Genomic DNA, 18,872 nt, shown 5'->3' on the forward strand with positions numbered 1-18,872 from the left:
AGGACATCAAATGAGGAAGATTGGGGCCATCCCACAGTCACATCTCTGATCCATAATTGATCTTGTCTGAAAGAATTACAGGGATGGAAATGGAAATGAGGAAAAGAGTCTAGTGACAGGCCCAAAGTGGGATCCAGCTCAAATAATGACAAGGAAATTATATTTATAACCTTTTGGCCTTATAGCTAGGCACTGTTTCCTACTACCTTGAATCTCAATAACTCTGTTTATGCTAATCCCATTCTGCCACATGACTGGTTGGTTACCATTCCTCCCACCACCACCAGTTTCTTCCCCCCTTTCTGGCTGGCAAATCTCCCATGTTGAACTCCTTCCCAGAGTTCTTCTTTATGTCAGGAAATCCCACCTTACTATTATGTCTTTTGCTATAGGCTCTAGAGTTTATATTTTAACAAATCAGAACATGCCTTAGGCAGGCAAGGAAGGAAAAAAAAGTATCTTCACACAGCATACAAAAACAACACTCCAACACATCTCACAACAGAGAACAAAAATCTCATTTTGGAAGCTATAGTGTGTCACAATGTGTTCCATAGTAAACTCTTTATTTTCACTTATTTGCATGCAAATATTCATTACAAAGACTTATTTTTCTGGTAAGAGCTCTCTGTCTTCTGCTACTATATCAATACTGGAACCTCACTGGGACTGCTCTTGGATTTCCTTTTGTTGTCCTGTGTCATGGTGATTCAGTGCAAGTTCATTGATGAGGTAGATGTTGGGGTTGGCCAAATCCAAGGCCTGAATTTGGGCTTGATAGGTATCTGAGATGTTCAGTCCACTGTCTCTCCCACTCTCATGCCCTTGGAAATGGCTCACCAGGAACCCCTTCTACCAGGACTAGATCTATCCTGCTGATCACGTGATGTGCAGGACTTGCTCTACTGAGTGCTACAGCCATGGAGGGACATGGCTAGTTGTCCCACTCTCATGAATCCAAGGCTAGCACTCTTGTCTGCCATAAAAGACAAGGGATGATGGAACAGAAGAGGGCAACTCTCCCTCATCTGTGTCACTGGCCAGAGAAGAGACAGAGCCTGCTCTCCCACACTCACACCTTCACAGCTGGCTCAAGTACAATCCCTCCATCTACGGTCAGCTCAACCAAGCTGCCCAGGTGAGGTACAATGATTAGGGGCAAGGCAAGCTCTCTTGCTCTCATGACCTTGGGGCCAGTTCTTTTGACTGCCATTGGTGGCACAGAGCTGGGAACAACACTCCTTTGCCCATGTCACCACATGGTAGACAAGTTTGGGGGCCAGTTCTCCCATGCTCACACCCTTAGTTCTCCTCATGCCCACCCATCCTGCTTCCAGGAGAGTCAGATCTACGTTTTGCCCAGGTAAAGTGCCAGACCTATTCTTCTGAGAGAGTGCTGAAGCATGGGAGGTATAGGGACAGGTCTCTTGATCTTATGATCCCAGGTCCAGGTTTTTCACTGGTCACAGGTAATGAGAGGAGAGCAGCAGGAGGGTATTTCTCCCTTGTCCATGCCAGTTCACAAGAGAAGAGTGACAGGGAAAGGTCTCCCACCCTCTTATTAAATTCAGGGTGTGGCTCACTCAACTCCTACAGAGCATGGGACCCACTCTCCCTGAATATTGCTGTTGGCTAGGGCCAGGTCAGCGCTCTTGATCTAATGCCCCCAGGACCAGCTCTCCCACAATTTCCAGACGAGGGGTGGGGCCAGTTCTGCATAGCCCTTAGACATCAACACATCCCTGTGCTGTAGCCCAGACCAGAGACATCTGCTTTGACTTTGATGGTACCAGATCCCTGCTGCTTCAGGAGACATTGATACAGATATGGTCCAAAGTGGCAGAACAGGCCAGGAGTTCACCATGGTCCCAGGTGCCATCACTAACTACTCATATCAATCTGTTCCTCTCTCCCATTGAGTCTCTAGTTCTGCCTCTCTTCATTGTGCCCACATCCTTCTGTTTCTCTTTCTCTTCCATTTTCCAGCACTTGCTTGCTCCTCTTAGTGGAGACTGGGTCTCTGAGTGTCTGGGGGTGTCTCAGGAGTAGTCTTGGGGTGCTATGCTACTCTCATGCACTATGACACTAGACATGAGTCATCTGGGCCTCTGCATTCTTTGTCCTGGGAGCCATCACAGCCTATGCAGCACCAGACTGGTGGTTGTCTAAGGCTAGTTTCCTTCCCTGGCTCCCTGATACTAGATTGGTAGTCTTTTCATGGTTGCTTTTCTCAGGGAATGTTAAGCTACCAATTATTAAGATCTTCTTAGCTCAGAACACTAACCACAGGCATGGCCTCTTCCCTATTTGCCACCTACTGATGCACATGTGATATAGCAGCCACATCTGCAACACTTCTATGGGTAGGACATGTTTTCTTTATTGCTTTTAATTTTATACAGAAAACAAAAGGAAATGTTTAGTTACATACTGTTTAATATTAAAATTAAGGTATAGTTATATAACTTATCCCTTCCTTTTCTTCCCTCTAATCCTTCCCCTGTTCTCCTATACCCTCTTGAATTCATAGCTCTTTTCTTTTTGCTATAACACACACACACACACACACACACACACACACACACACACACACATTCACACACAGGCTTATTCACACATTGTAAAATAGAATGGCATCTTTTGTATGCAGTCCTTCTTATATTTTTACACTGGGTGTCTCTTATTAGGCCCTAAAACCTTCTAATAACCGATGGTAAAAAGCACCATTTAAACAGAATGTTTTAGTCTTCTAACAGGCCAGGCCTGTGATCCCTTTCATTGCATTATAATCAGCAATTAGCCAATTTGAATGAAAACTAAGATACAGAAATCAAGGTGATCTGCTGAACTAAAAAGCTTCCATAGGGTAGAACAGTGAGGGTTATTACTAAATATAAATCTATAAAATGAAGCCCAGAAACTTAGGATACCCAAGATATAAGATACAACTTGCCAAACGCATGAAATTCAAGAAGAACGAAGACCAAAGTGTGGACACTTTACCCTTTCTTAGAAATGGGAACAAAACACCCATAAAAGGAGTTACAGAGACAAAATTTGGAGCTGTGACGAAAGAATGGACCATCTAGTGACTGCCATATGCAGGGATCCATCCCATAATCAGCTTCCAAATGCTGACACCATTGCATACACTAGCAAGATTTCGCTGAAAGGACCCAGTTATAGCTCTCTCTTGTGAGACTATGCAGGGGCCTAGCAAACACAGAAGTGGATGATCACAGTCAGCTATTGGATGGGTCACACGGCCCCTAATGGAGGATCTAGAGAAATTACCCAAGGAGCTAAAGAGAACTGCAACCCTATAGGTGGAACAACAATATGAACTAACCAGTACCCTGGAGCTCTTGTCTTTAGCTGCATATGTATCAAAAGATGGCCTAGTCGGCCATCACTGCAAAGAGAGGCCCAATGGACTTGGAAACTTTATATGCCCCAGTACAGGGGAACGCCAGGGCCAAAAAGGGGGAGTGGGTGGGTAGGGGATTGGGGGGGTGGGTATGGGGGCCCTTTGGGATAGCATTGAAAATGTAAATGAGGAAAATACCTAATTAAAAAAAAACTGAAAAAAAAGGAAAGAAAAACCAGCTTTATGAGCTATTCAACAAACAGTGTAAGTTTCTATAATATACAAAGTAGTTACAAAACTAAGCATAAAAAAGGTTAAAAATAGGCTGTACAAGTGGCTGACTGAGACAGATGAAGATACATATAGCCAGCCATTGGACTGAGGACCCCTATGGTAGAGTTAGGGGAAGGATTGAAAGAGCTGAAGGGGATGGAAAACCTATAGGAAGAACAACATTATCAAGTAACAAGGACCTTTGGTAGCCCCCAGAGACTAAGCCACCAATCAAAGAGCAGACATGGGCTGGTCCATGATCCTTGGCACATATGTAGCAGAGGAATGCCTTGTCTAGCCTCAGCAGGGGAGGATGTGCCTAATCCTGTAGAGATTTTATGCCCCACTGAAGGAGAATGCAGGGGTGTGTGATCAGGGGATGGACTGCTGAAGGGATTGGACACACCCTCTCAGAGGCAAAGGGAAGGAGACGAAGGTGAAGAACACGTGAAGAGGGGAGCAGGAAAGGAGCCAAAATTTGGAATGTAAATAAATGAAACAATTAAAAATTAAGCATACAGAACTAAGTAGAGAGGCCTAAAAAAGAAATACAGTGGCTGATAAACTTTATTTATATATTTTTTAAATGTTCAATACCCTTAGATATCAGGAAATAGATGATCTAGCTATAGCACTCCTGGGCATATACCCAAATGACTTTATATCCTACTATTCATATTCATTGCAGATCTAGTCACAATATTCAGAAAATAGAAACAAACTAATCATTCATCAACTCATAAATGAAAATGAAAATAATGTACATTTACACAATGTGTATTATTCAGCTGTTAATAAACTGAAATCATGAAATTTTCAGATAAATGGATGGATATGGAAATATTTCAGATAGAGCTGATTTACACCCAAAAAAACAAGCATCTTGTATTCCCATTAATATGTACATGCTAAGAAATTAGTGTACTTGTAGAATTTGAATGCTAGTATGGCATGATGGGGGAATGGATAGAACATGGTAGTGTTAAGGAGAAATGACAAAAAATGGAATATGAAGGATTAGGAGTGGGTATGGGAAAGCATTGGACAAGTGCATCTCTCAACCCTCAACAGGAAGCTTCTTTAGGTATTAGATGGTGATCACCAAGGCGATCTAGCCTGCTAAACACTGAGAGAACAGGAGTCAACTGAGAGAACAAGCCTAAATGTGACATCTACAGGATGGAGGAAAAGGGGTGAGGCAACTAAGAACTTGTAGATACAATAATATATGTGTGTGTGTGTGTGCACATATATATATATATATAAATGCTTCATAAAATATATGCATATACATATATAAGAAGAGTCTAAATGGTGTTACAATGTAACCGGATGACAGTGTTTCTACCTGACACCACAGACTAACAGATTTTGAAATTGTTAAAATTGGTAAAGATTCTTTCCCAATCTGTTGGTGGTCTTTTTGTCTTTTTGACGGTGTCTTTTGCCTTACAGAAGCTTTGCAATTTTATGAGGTCCCATTTGTCAATTCTCAATCTTACAGCACAAGCCATTGCTGTTCTATTCAGGAATTTTTCCCCTGTGCCCATATCTTCGAGGCTTTTCCCCACTTTCTCCTTTATAAGTTTCAGTGTCTCTGGTTTTATGTGGAGGGCCTTGATCCACTTAGACTTGACCTAAGTACGAGATAAGAATGAATCACTTCGCATTCTTGGACATGATAACTGCCAGTTGTTCCAGCACCATTTGTTGAAAATGCTATCTTTTTTCCACTGGATGGTTTTAGCTCCCTTGTCAAAGATCAAGTGACCATAGGTGTGTGGGTTCATTTCTGGGTCTTCAATTTTTTTCCATTGATCTACCTGTCTGTCGCTGTACCAGTACCATGCAGTTTTTATCACAATTGCTCTGTAGTACAGATGTAGGTTAAGCATTGTGATTCCACCAGAGGTCTTTTTACTCTTGAGAAGAGTTTTTGCTATCCTAGGTTTTTGTTATTACAGGTGAATTTGCAAATTACCCTTTCTAATTTGTTCAACAATTGAGTTGGAATTTTGATGGGGATTGCATTGAATCTGTAGATTGCTTTTGGCAAGATAGCCATTTTTACTATATGGAATCTGCCAATCCATCATCATGGGAGATCTTTCCATCTTCTGAAATCTTCTTTGATTTCTTTCTTCAGAGACTTGAAGTTCTTATCATACAGATCTTTCACTTCCTTAGTTAGAGTCACACCAAGGTACTTTATATTATTTGTAACTATTGTGAAGGGTGTTGTTTCCCTAATTTCTTTCTTAGCCTGTTTATCCTTTGTGTAGAGAAAAGCCACTGATTTGTTTGAGTTAATTTTATATCCAGCTACTTCACTGAAGCTATTTATCAGGTTTAGGAGTTCTTTGGTGGAATTTTTAGGATCACTTATATATACTATCATATCATCTGCAAATATATATAAAGAACTCAAGAAGATGGACTCCAGAAAATCAAATAACCCTATTAAAATGGGGTACAGGGGTAACAAAGAATTCTCAAGTGAGGAATACTGAATAGCTGAGAAGCACCTGAAAAAATGTTCAACATCATTAATCATCAGAAATGCACATCAAAACAACACTGAGAGTCCACCTCACACCAGTCAGAATGGCTAAGATCAAAAATTCAGGTGACAGCAGATGCTGGCGAGGATGTGGAGAAAGAGGGACACTCCCTCATTGGTGGTAGGATTGCAAGCTGGTACAAGCACTCTGGAAATCAGTCTGGTGATTCCTCAGAAAATTAGACATAGTACTTCTGGAAGATCCAACAATTCCTCTCCAGGGCATATACCCAGAAGATGTTCCAACTGGTAATAAGGACAAATACTCCTTATGTTCGTAGCAGCCTTATTTGTAATAGCCAGAAGCTTGAAAGAACTCAGATGTCCCTTAACAGGAATGGATACAGAAAATGTGGTACATTTACACAATGAATTACTCAGCAATTAAAATCAATGAATTCATGAAATTCTTAGACAAATGGATGCATCTGGAGGATATCATCCTGAGTAAGGTAAGCCAATCACAAAAGAATACACATGATATACACTCACTGATAAGTGGATATTAGTCCCAAAACTTAGAATATCCAAGATACAATTTGCAAAACACATGAAACGCAAAAAGAAGGAAGACCAAAGTGTGTATACTTCACTCCTTCTTAGAATAGGGAACAAAATACCCATGTATGGAGTTACAGAGACAAATTTTGGAGCCGAGATGGAGGGAAAGACCATCCAGAGACTGCCCTACCTGAGGATCCATCTCATATACAACCACCAAACTCAGACACTATTGCACATGCCAGAGAGATTTTGCCGACAGGACCCTGACATAGCTCTTTCTTGTGAGGCTATGCCAATGCCTGGAAAATACAGAAGTGTATATTCACAGTCATCTATTGCTTGGAACACAGGGCCCCTAATGAAGGAGCTAGAGAAAGTATCCAAGGGGCTAAAGTGGTCTGCAACCCTATAGGAGGAACAACAATATGAACTAACCAGTACCCCCCAGAGCTGTGTCTCTAGTTGCATATGTAGCAGAGGATGGTCTAGTTGGCCATCAATGGGAGGAGAGGCCCTTGGTGCCTTGCAATGATCATATGCCCCAGTACAGTGGAATGCCAGGGCCAGGAAGCAGGAGTGGGTGGGTTGGGGAGCAGGGCAAGAGAAAGGTATAGGGTACTTTGGGGTTAGCATTTGAAATGTAAATTAAGAAAATATCTAATAAAATACCTTAATTAAAAAAGAAGGAAAGAAAGAAATTGTTAGAAGGATTGCACAGACTTTCTAATGTGAACCCTATTGGTAGGACTCAGAACCTGAAGGTAAGATCTTGCTGAAGAAAATATGTCATGAAACTTGGAGACAGCAAGCTGTATCAATTTAGAAAATTCATCCTCAGCTGATAGCACTCATAGTAGTGCAAGGTACTATGTACACTTTTCGGGAGGAAAATAATTATCGGTTTTACCCAGCTGTTAATATGGTAAGACAACTGTGGTGGAAAACATGCTCTGATGTCATGGATTTAGATAAACCTTCTCTGGTTTTATTTAAGCCTAACTCCACAAATTGAAATTCATACCAGGTCATAGTATGAGGACCAAGAATCAACAGATAGAAATGTCATAGGCACTATGGGAGAATCTGATACTATTCTGATGAAAGGACCTAATATGAAACTGACTCCTAGAGAATTATTATTACATCCATGGACAAGTGCATCTCCCAACCCTCATCAAGAAGCTTCTTTAGGTATTAAATGGTGATTAACAAGGTGATCCAGAGCTGCTCAAAATGCAGAGAACAAGAGTCCACAGAGAGTCCAGGCCTAAATGAGACATCTACAGGACATCACGCTTCCAAAGACTCATGAATCATATCAGAAGGCACAACAGAAAAACAGCACATAAGAGAAGTATTAGATGACTGATAAATTAAAAACACTGTTTTACAGACAAAGGACTCCAAATGCACATATCACTTCACAGTACTTGAGATAGCATCCACAGTTCTGTGAAAGGTCAATACTGATGAAACACAGGCAGCATGAAGATGTGGACTTGAATCACCATCTTTTTTTTTCCCTCTTCTTTTTTTTTCTTTTATTTTAATATTTTTTATTACATATTTTCCTCAATTACATTTCCAACGCTATCCCAAAAGTCCCCCATACCTTCCCCCCACTTCCCTACCCACCCATTCCCATTTTTTTTTATTACCATCTAAGCGGAGGAACTATTCACAGTCGATAACTGCTAAGGAAGGAAGACTCAGTATTGCATCCCACTCGACCAGCAAGAAAGACGCAACAAACCGAAATCTTCCACGGCAAGAGCTTTATTGCTTACTTCTCAGGAAGACCCCGAACTGGGAAAATGGTGCTGCTTATATAGCCCACAGCGTGACATTTCAGCACCTGATATGGCGTGACAGCTCCTGATTCATTGCTCGCCCATCACCCCACTACTATGGCCCGATAATGGACAGTGACTAGGAGTTCACTCTCGAACCTGCGTACAAGGGTTGTTTACTAGTTAGGCACAGCGGAGGCCAGCGCCATCTTATAATGGCAATTGCTCGTGACACACACGGCTCTCCTCAGCAATTGCTGGCAGCACGCATGCGATTGTTCGCGGCACGGCTCTCCACAACTCAGTTTTCATAAAAGATGTGGAGCAGTAGAGACTACCCATATATGAATAGATGCTTCTCTACGTGTGCATGAGCAGACATATTGAGTATAACTAGTGTATTTAAAAAGCCACCAATCAAGGAGTATACATGGAGGAACCCATGGCTCCAGGTTCATATGTAGCAGAGGATGGGCTTATCGTACATCACTGGGAGAAAAGGCCTTTGTCTTGTGAAAGCTCAATGCCTCAGTCTAAGGGAATGAGATGGTGGGGAGGCATGGGTGGGTAGATGAGTGAACACCCTTATAGAACCAGGGGAGTAGGATGGGGTAGGGGGGTTTGGTGGGACCTGGAAAGGGAATAACATTTGAAGTGTAAATAAAGAAAATATATTATAAAAACAAACAAACAAACATCAACAACAACAAAAACGCAGATGACAGCAGATACTGGCGCGAATTTGGATAAAGAGGAACACTCCTCGATTGCTGGTGAGAGTGCAACCTTGAAAAAACACTCTGGAAACTAGTCTGGCAGTTCCTGATAAAATTGGAAATAGTTTTACCTGAAGACCCAGCTCTACCACTCCTGGTCGTATACCCAAAAGACGCTCCATCATATAACAAGGACACATGCTCCATTATGTTCACAGCAGCCTTATTTATAATATACATAAGCTGGAAGCAGCCTTATTTATAATATCCAGAAGCTGGAAACAATGCAGATGCCCCTCAATTGAAGAATGAATATAGAAAATGTGGTACATTTACACAATGTTGTACTACTCAGAGATTAAAAACAATGACTTCATGAAATTCTTAGACAAATGGATGGAACTGGAAAATATCATCCTGAGTGAGGTACCCCAGACAAAAAGAACACACATGGTATGTTTTCACTAAAAAGTGAATACTAGCCCAAAAGCTCACAATGCCCATGATACAACAAACAGACCATATAGCGAATAGAAGGAAGGAAGACCAGGGGTGTGGTGGGGGGGAGGGGCGATGCTTCAGTATTACACTGAGAAGGGAACAGGACAACTGGGGGAGGTGGAGAGGGGGACAAGGGAGGGAGAAAGGAGGGGGAAGAAGTAAGAGTAGCAGTATCAGAAACTGGAGGAGATATGAGAGAGGAATAGAGGGTCGGGAAATCAAATAAAATTAGGAAGCAGGGGGCATGGGAAGCTGGGGATAGCCACTGGAGGATCCCAGACACCAGAGAAAACTTGAGGCTCCCAGGACCTAATGGAATTGACTTAAGCCTTAATGCTCAGAGAAGGGGATAGATAGAACCTGTGGGGACCACCTCCAGTAGATTGGCATTCTCGCTGGTCGAAGGATGGGCCCACCCACCCATCTCAATTTTTTTAAACCCATAATTGTTCCTGTCCAAAGGAAGAACAGGGACAAAAACTGAAAAAGAGACTGAAGGAAGGGTCATCCAGGAACGGCCCTACCTGGGGATACATCATGTCTGCAGACACCAAACCCAACACTGTTGCCATGGTCAAGAGGCACTTTCTGACACGGATATAGTGTGATTGTTCCTTGGGACGTCAAGCCAGCAACTGACCAATGCAGATCTGGATAATTGAAGCCAACCATCAGACTGAACTCAGGGAACCTCCTAGGGGAGCTTGCAGAAGGACAGGAGTAACCGAGGATAATTGCAACCCCATTGGAAGAACACCATAGGCTGGCCTGACTACCCAGTTCTCCCAAAGACTAGATCACCAACAATAGAGTCTACCAGGAGGGATCCATGGATCCAGATGCATCGGTAGCAGAGGATGGCCTACCCAGATAGCAATGAGAGGAGAGGCTCTGGGCCTGGGGACGAGATGATGCCCCAGAGTAAGGGGATGCTAGAGCAGTGGAGCAGGAGAGTGTGGGTGGGTGGGTGGGGGAGCACTTTCATACATGAAAATGAGTGGGGGGAGAGCAGATGTGGGATAGGGGTTTGATGGAGAGGTAACCAGGAAGTGGGATACCATGCAATAGGGGGTTGGTGGAGGGAGTAACCGGGCAGTGGGAAATAATTTGAGATGTAAACGACTGGAATGATTAATTTTAAAAACAAGAAAGAAGAGAAGAGAAGAGAAGAGAAGAGAAGAGAAGAGAAGAGAAGAGAAGAGAAGAGAAGAGAAGAGAAGAGAAGAGAAGAGAAGAGAAAGCTTTCTAAAACAGAAAGACACAAAAGTGCATTATTTAGTAATTACCTAAACACAAGGATTGCTCCAGAACACCACGATGTGGCCGTTAAAACTAGTCTTTCATTCTCCTTTGGGAATGTAAAGGAGAAATGCCTTAAAGTAATAACGCTCCACAGGTGTCATTCTCCTCAAGTAATGTTTCTGATTTATTTTTTCCATTTTGAAAAGTAGTGTATGTGAAAGTATACTTATTAAGTCGTAAGTTAGAATTTGGTTAACATATTCTGGTCCCCATCTATGAGGGAGTGAAATCTTTAGATTATTTCAGTGGTAGAACCTTTCCAAGCACAGAAAATACTGGCTTTGACCCTCAGTTGCTCTTTTTCAAAGAGAAGTGGCTGTCTTCTTCATCTTCACTGACACACTAGATATTCTTTGCTGGTATAAACTTCAGTTGACCTTTGTGATTGATAACAAGAGCTGGATACATCCTTAGAGTCAACATTACTGCCAAATAAATCGCTTTGGCTGTTGCTTTCCTGTTTGAATTTATTTGTTTTAATTTTCATTTGTTTCTACAATATTTTAAAAGAAATAACAGAGGTCAAATGTAAATAATAATGAAATAGTAAACATAATTATCCCTATGCATTTGATAGTTTGAAGGATATAGATCACATATTAGCAGCATTTAAATAATGTTTACTCACATGTAAATTGATATTAATGTATATGAAAATATCTAGAAAATATAAATTTAAAAAATGTTCAGTATTTCTTTAAAACATTTTGAGAAATCTTCCATTTGTTTTAATGTAAAAGCATAAATGAAATCTCCATTAAAGTGAAATTATACAAGGTAAGTAAATTTTTATTAGTTCTAAATGACTTTAACCTCATTTTTCTTCTTTTCATTCTAAGTCATTTTCAAAATAGGTAAAACAGAATCATTATTATTGTTAATAAGTAGGCTATAAGAATTTGTGGTAAAAGATCAAAGAATAAATCTCTTTTGTATTGAGCTACATTTTTTTTTAAATCTGAATTTTTTATAGGATTAACTTCAGGGACAAGTCTTATATAATCATTGTGAAGTGGATTCATCAAAAAGAAGTAAGCCAACCTACCCCAGTTTTTTATTATAAATAATATTAATATATGTGTATCAAGCAAGAAGACAGCACTGTTCTTTTTTGAGGTAAAAATATTATCTTCTGACTCTGTGTAGAAACTAAAGAGAAGTGTTTCAAAATTGTTTAGAAACTAGAAATATTTTTCTTACATTAATTATCTTCTTATAGGCATGGTATTAGCTTTGAAAGTGGATAAAAGCATTTCTTTTTTTCCCACAACAGTCTCTCTTTAATACCAAAATAATTAGTAATTTTAAAGGAACAAAGAAAACATACATTTAGTAGAACAAATGAGAAAGCAGAGAGAGAACACTTTAGTTGTGTGCAGTATATGCATCTAGTCTTTTTAATTTTATAATGTAATAAAATCTCAACATTCCCCATTTTCTTTCTTTCTGCAAAACACCTTCTCTCATACACATCTCCCCACTCTCCTTCAGATCCATGGTATCTGTTTGTTTTTGAAGTAATTGTTATTGTGTGCTAAGTACATATGGATATACATGTATACTCCTAAATATTGATTGAAGTTGCCGTTTTCCTCTCTGGATCCAAGGTCTGGTCTTCTGGAAGCACATTTGCATGCTCCTCTCATTTATTTATTTACAAAGATGCTAAAATTTATCAGGACCTTCAGAAAGAACTAATGTAACTTGCAAATTATTTCTCCTTTAAGAGAAGAACTGGGTACTCTCTTCATGTCACCTGGGTTGAAGACGATTGCATAGATGGAAGTCTATTGCCACAACAAAAGAGATGGTACGTTTTGTTGCCCCCATACAGTGTTCGGCACCAGCTACTCAATGTTAGGACAAAGGTCCCTTGCTTTCCTGAATGCATAAATTCATATCATATGTATTGGATTTTTAAAGAGAACTGCATAGGCAATTATTATACCTTGGGTATTATGCAAGCTATTCAGCAAGTAGATGGATACTACTTTAGACCCCAAGTAGTTGTTTCAGTCAACTCATGTTAGTTGTGATACATCAAATATGAGAAAAATCACCACCATGGTTAGTATAGATTATCAGAAAATCCTGGGAAGCCTGATCAGTAATTGAGGAACTGGACTGGGATAGTGAGAAAGTACAGCTTAGTGGTTGGTAATTGCAGGAATAAGCCAGTGTGGGCTGAACCCATGACATTCTGATATACCCAGGAAGGATATCCTTTATCTTTCTCTATGTCCTCTTTTCAAATCCCTCCTTATCAATTTTCTCAAATCAGTTTTGGATCCTCCAGATGATGCTTAAATATTAACATAATGTACACGTACTTCCATGTTTTAGAGGAATGGTCCATGTTTTGTTTTGTTTGGTTTGGTTTTATTTATTTATTTTTTGTTTATTTATAAAGGTCAGTACTACACCAACAACAAATCTCACAGGCTCCTTCACAGCATTGCTTATCTGAAAGATAGGCAGAGAGTTGTCACAGTGGTTTCATAAATTCATGGTTTTGAATTTTATTGTTCTAAATGGTCCTGACTTTCCTAATCTTCAAACACATTTATGCCAGTTTTAAATATTATACAACAATACTTGCTTCAAAAAATCCTTGTAAAAATTAAATATTCTATCTATCAATTAAGGTGAGTGCAATCTATTTTAAATAAACTGTTTCTTAATGTTCCCGATTGTTTTGTTGTTGGTGGTGGTGGTGGTAGTGGTGGTGGTTTTTCGAGACAGGATTTCTCTGTATGGGCCTGGCTGTCCTGGAACTCACTCTGTAGACCAGGCTGGCCTCAAACTCAGAAATCTGCCTGCCTCTGCCTCCCGAGTGCTGGGATTAAAGGTGTGCGCCACCACGCCTGGCTAATGTTCCCGATTTTTCATTACAGTCCCTAATAATTCTAAGGACTGCCTTTTCTCGAGCCATCATTCACAATCTTATCTTAAATCTAGTACTTTCACTAAAAGAAAGGCTTTTGGTACAGTGATCTCATTCTGTAGAATGTGGGAATGTAATTTCCATTTTCTATATCTGAGAGATGTTATAAGTAAACAGAATCACTGTTTTATTATTTCAAAAATGGATTCCAATATTCTTCCTCAACGTTAGAATACACATACAAGTTAAAAATCATTCAGTGAGCTATTTTGTATGTAACAATTGAGTATTCTGTGTCATAGCTGACAGTAACACTCAGCTTGAGACAGCCTAGAATCACTTGAAAAGAATTTCAGTTGAGTAATTGTTTTTAAGTAATTGCTCTTGACCAGGTCTGTAAAAAATAGTTTTGTTTGTTAGTTTATCCAGGAGTAGAGAGCCAACTGCACATAGTACCTTCAACTAGCAGGTGGTTCTGGACTACATAAAAAGCTTGGTAAATATTAGCACGCTAGACAGTGAGCCAGCAATTGATATTGATATGCCTTCCCTGTTCCTTCTTCTGGGTTCTCATTTTGAGTTCCTTTTCCAACTTTTCCCAATAATAGAGTGTGCCTTGGATATGGAAGTCAAATAAATACTTTCTTCTCCTCAACTAAGTTTAGTCAGAGGGTCCTACTACAGCACAGAAATGAAACTGGAATGCTTTGCATGAGTATTTCATAGAAACTAGAGATTTGCTGACAACTCTGGAGGCTTCTATTTCCAAGATTATTTAGTCTTTGTACCATAAGACCACATGCCGAATGTTGGTGTGATGACCAGACATCCTTTTATTAGCAGACTATTCCTGTGGTAGCTAACCAAGTCCTCTTCAGGATATCCATGAAGACACATGTTCATAATTTAGTCATTTCTTGAAGATCATTGTTTTATATTCCTTAATACAGTAACAATTCAATTTCAATGTTTATTTTGAAACAATTAACACCATTGAATTGGAAAATTTACTTACAACTTTCAAGATAATATCAATAATCCATAGAATATTTGTCATTGTCAAAATAATTTGTGAATATGGTCATTTTCCAAGATGATAATGGGCAATCACTGATTAAATTGCAACAATTTTTTGTCCATATTCAGATGATGGCATTTTTATTCTTTCTTCTATATCCACTCTTAGTTAAGGAGTTTTGCCTTCCCTGGAGCCTTTATAGTTAATGTTGATGGATTCAGTACAGATTGTCCAAGTCATTTTATCTTTACTTACAAAAGAAACCTACTGGGTGATGGAGTGATGCTTTATAACACTAACAGTGCACTTCATTTGTAGTTATTAAACACTCAGCAGGCTCCTCACCACACTGACATTTGTTTCCTAGTCAAAGCTCCTGTCTGACATGGCCCCACTGTGCAAGGTGCCATTTGCTGAAATGAGAATTCAGCTGGGATAATTAATAAATGCCATGGTGCTCCCAAACAAATGCATAATTTGGTTTGAGTCAAATAAAGTGCACAATCCAAGGACAATCAACAAGACTTTTCTTGCTTTGCACTTAAGAGGTTTGAAAGGCTTAGGTGGCATCTGGCCCTGGATTAGTTTTCTTTTTTTCTTTTCTTTTCTTTTTTTGTAATAATTTTTCTTGAACACATGAAGCTACTATGAAAAAGCCTTGATAAAGAGTAAAAATATCTAGTTTGGATTAGCATAGTCAGAGTACTAATTGACTGTGTACTAGGGGAAAGTAAATATACAAGTATTCTTTATTTTTATAATGCCATTAAATTTTTATATTTATATATGAATTTATGAAAGCCCTCTAAGCTTGTCAAAAAAATAGTTGTAAGGTAAATGATTTAAAAAGAGATTTATTTAAGGAACCATAAAGATGTATTATTAAAATTTTCATAGTTATATTTGTTCTAGTGAAAATTAAAACAACATAAAAATTATCATCTTGAATTAACACTTACAAAGATAGTATTTTCTAAGAATAGTCAAAACTAAGGATAAATGGGATATTAGCATGAGTTTGAAGACAAATGTGGAGTAAAATATAATTTAGATGATCTACAGATATACAAATCTTACTATATATACATGTAAGACTTTCTTAACACATGAGGAGGCATGTAGTTGTTGATAGTGAGAGTTGCAATAGTAATTAAAGTTTGCTCATAATTGCAGCAGAAGGGGGTTTGTTCTCAATTCTTGTTTCTAGTTGTTTAATATTCCAGTTTGGTTAACTATACCTCCATTTAAGTGAATGTTTGAAACCTATAATGATTTGTGGGAAAACAAGTACTGATAGCCACACATAGCAAGTAAAAATGTCTACAGGACATTAAATGCCTGACCCTGCTTCACCCAAACAGTTGAAAAAATATTTTTACCAATACTGTAGGCTGCCTCTTTGCTGGTATTATGGTGGCTTTTGCTGTGCAAAGTATTTTATGTTCATGAGCTTCCATGCATTAATTGTTAATTCTAATGTATCCTCCTGGTCCTGTTCAGAAAATTACATACTTTGGAAATAAGTTAATTTTGTATTGTCTGTTTTCTTTGATCAGATTCAGGATACCTTATCTTAAGTTTAAGTTCTTAAAGCATTTGAATTTTAGTTTAATATAGAGTGATAAATACAGATTTCATTTTATTCTTCTACATATGGCCATCTATTTTAACCGATACCATTTTTTGAAGATTCTACCTTCTTTCCAATGTATAATTTTGGCTTCTTCATAAAAAATAAGGTGTTCATAGAAGTAAACTTGTTGTGTCTGGGACTTCAATTCAGTTCTCTTGATCAACATGCCTATTTTTATGAAAATACAATACTGGTTTTATTACTATTCTTTTGTAACTTGAAATCTAGGATAGTGTTATTTTCCCCAGTATTTTTTATTACTTATGATATTTTTTAGCTATACTGAATTTTTGTGTTTCTTGAAGTTGAAAATATATTTTTCAATATCTGTGAAGAATTGCTTTGGAATTTTGATTGATATTGCATATGATATATAGATTGCTTTTGGCAAGAGGTCCATATTTATAATATTAATCACACTGGTCCATGAGTATGAGAGGTCTTTCAATCTTCTTATGTCTTCATTGTTTTCTTACTTCAATGCTTTAACGTTTTTAATTATAAAAGCATTTTACTTGTTCAGTTGAAGCTATTCCGAGATACTTATTTTTGAGACAATAAAGAATGATATTTTTCCCTGATTTTTTTTCTCGGTATATTTGTCATTAATATATAGAAAGATGACTGGGTTTTCCTTGTATCACATACCAAATGTTATAATTTTAATAATTTACTTTTTTAGTAATAAAGGTATATTAGTAAAAGTAAATTAACATTATTTTAATTATTAAATTATTGGTAGAATACAGCCATATATGCTAAACTGTGAATGAAATGGACTCAAAAAAGAAAAAAAGAAAGAAAAGGATTCTAATACAATTATAGTTAGTGTCTTTGTTTCCCTTGAAGCTTTCTGAACCAAGCATTCATTATTCTCTTGGCATTTGAGTCTTTTTTCAGCTGCCACAAGACTAGACAGCTTAGGGTTTTGGTATGGCACCACAGGACTTCTCTATCTGCATTCAAATGCAAACTCTTCCACATTTGTCCCTCAAAACACATTCAAATGCATAAAAGCCATATGGCTATATTTATAACAGAACCATTCTCACTCTTGGTACCAATTTTCTGTTACCTATGTTTCTCATTGCTGCTATCAAATATCTGGCAAGAAACAATTTAAAGGAATTTGTATTTATTTTGAGATGATAATCCATCATGTTAGATAAAGCATGATGATAAGTGTAGATCACAATTATGTCAGTAAAAGTATAAGGCTGTGTTCTACTATTTGCATCACTCATGAAATTGAACTGGAGCAGAAAGGAAAGACAGAATAAAAATATTAAATCTTGTCCCCTGAACTCTAATCTTATAGTTAGAAAACATCTCAAAAACGTCCTATGGCCTGTCTGAATGGTGTCACTAGATATCAATTGAGTGCTCACATAAGACTCGGGGGTGGTGGGTATTTCACACCCAAACTATGCAACAGTTATGTTCATGGAGTTTACAGTCACTTGTATAGGGAATGGAAGAATTAAAAATGAGGTAATGAACTTCCTGCTGTTTATCACAAAAATTAATTTGGAATAGATATTACTCCTTTCTTAAATTTAAAGCTTGTGGTTTGAAAAAGGGTATTTTAGGCAATAAATTCAAATACTTGTAAATCATTATTATGCACACATTAATAATCAAAGATTAATCTAAAAATTGTTCCCTAATTTTTGCTTTGTTTTGTTCCTAATGAAAAATATGCCAAAGATATAAAGTGGCTTCAAAATGTAGTCTGGGATAGAGTTTAATACACATTCCTAATAAATTTAATACACTTTTGGAAAATATATCACGACAGTGCTTCTAACACATTGATTTTATGGAGACACAAAATCTTAGATTTTAAAAAATAGGGAACAAATGCATTGATCTTATAATGAGAAAATAATGCTGAGTTTGTCCCATGAATACTATAAAAATATTGAAGTGTGCTTTATTGCATTTTATTGATGAATTTGATGACATTATTACATTTTAAGTATGAAGAAGGTGATGAAATTTTATATGAAGGCAGTTATTTTATGGATTTTACTCCTAGCTGTTCTACAGAATTCATAACTCATAGGAATTCAAGTTTAACTACACCTAATTTTCTAGGGATTTACCTTTTTTATTTTCATATACTGCAGTGAAAATGATTGTGTGTTTAAAATATCTACAACATTCATTTTGTGGAAACATATATTATGAAAAAAAGGTTTTTGACAGAGGATATATTTATGAGAATATGTGGATAGAACAATCATAAGCATCTCTAACTGATGTTTTTCTATAAGCTCATATTAATTGAATTATTTGAAAACAATTCATTATATTGAATATTT

The 18,872-nt window shown here is 38.0% G+C and overlaps 1 non-coding gene across 1 annotated transcript; it reads right to left on the bottom strand.

Annotated features, from left to right (window-relative positions):
• Positions 1 to 2,236: 2,236 nt before the first annotated feature.
• Positions 2,237 to 2,368, bottom strand: Gm22273. The gene has a single exon (XR_003956101.1). It is a non-coding gene; the product is annotated as a small nucleolar RNA SNORA17 (small nucleolar RNA).
• Positions 2,369 to 18,872: the final 16,504 nt, after the last annotated feature.

This window comes from Mus musculus, chromosome 5 (assembly GCF_000001635.26).
Source record: "Mus musculus strain C57BL/6J chromosome 5, GRCm38.p6 C57BL/6J".
Taxonomy (NCBI): Eukaryota; Metazoa; Chordata; class Mammalia; order Rodentia; family Muridae; genus Mus; species Mus musculus.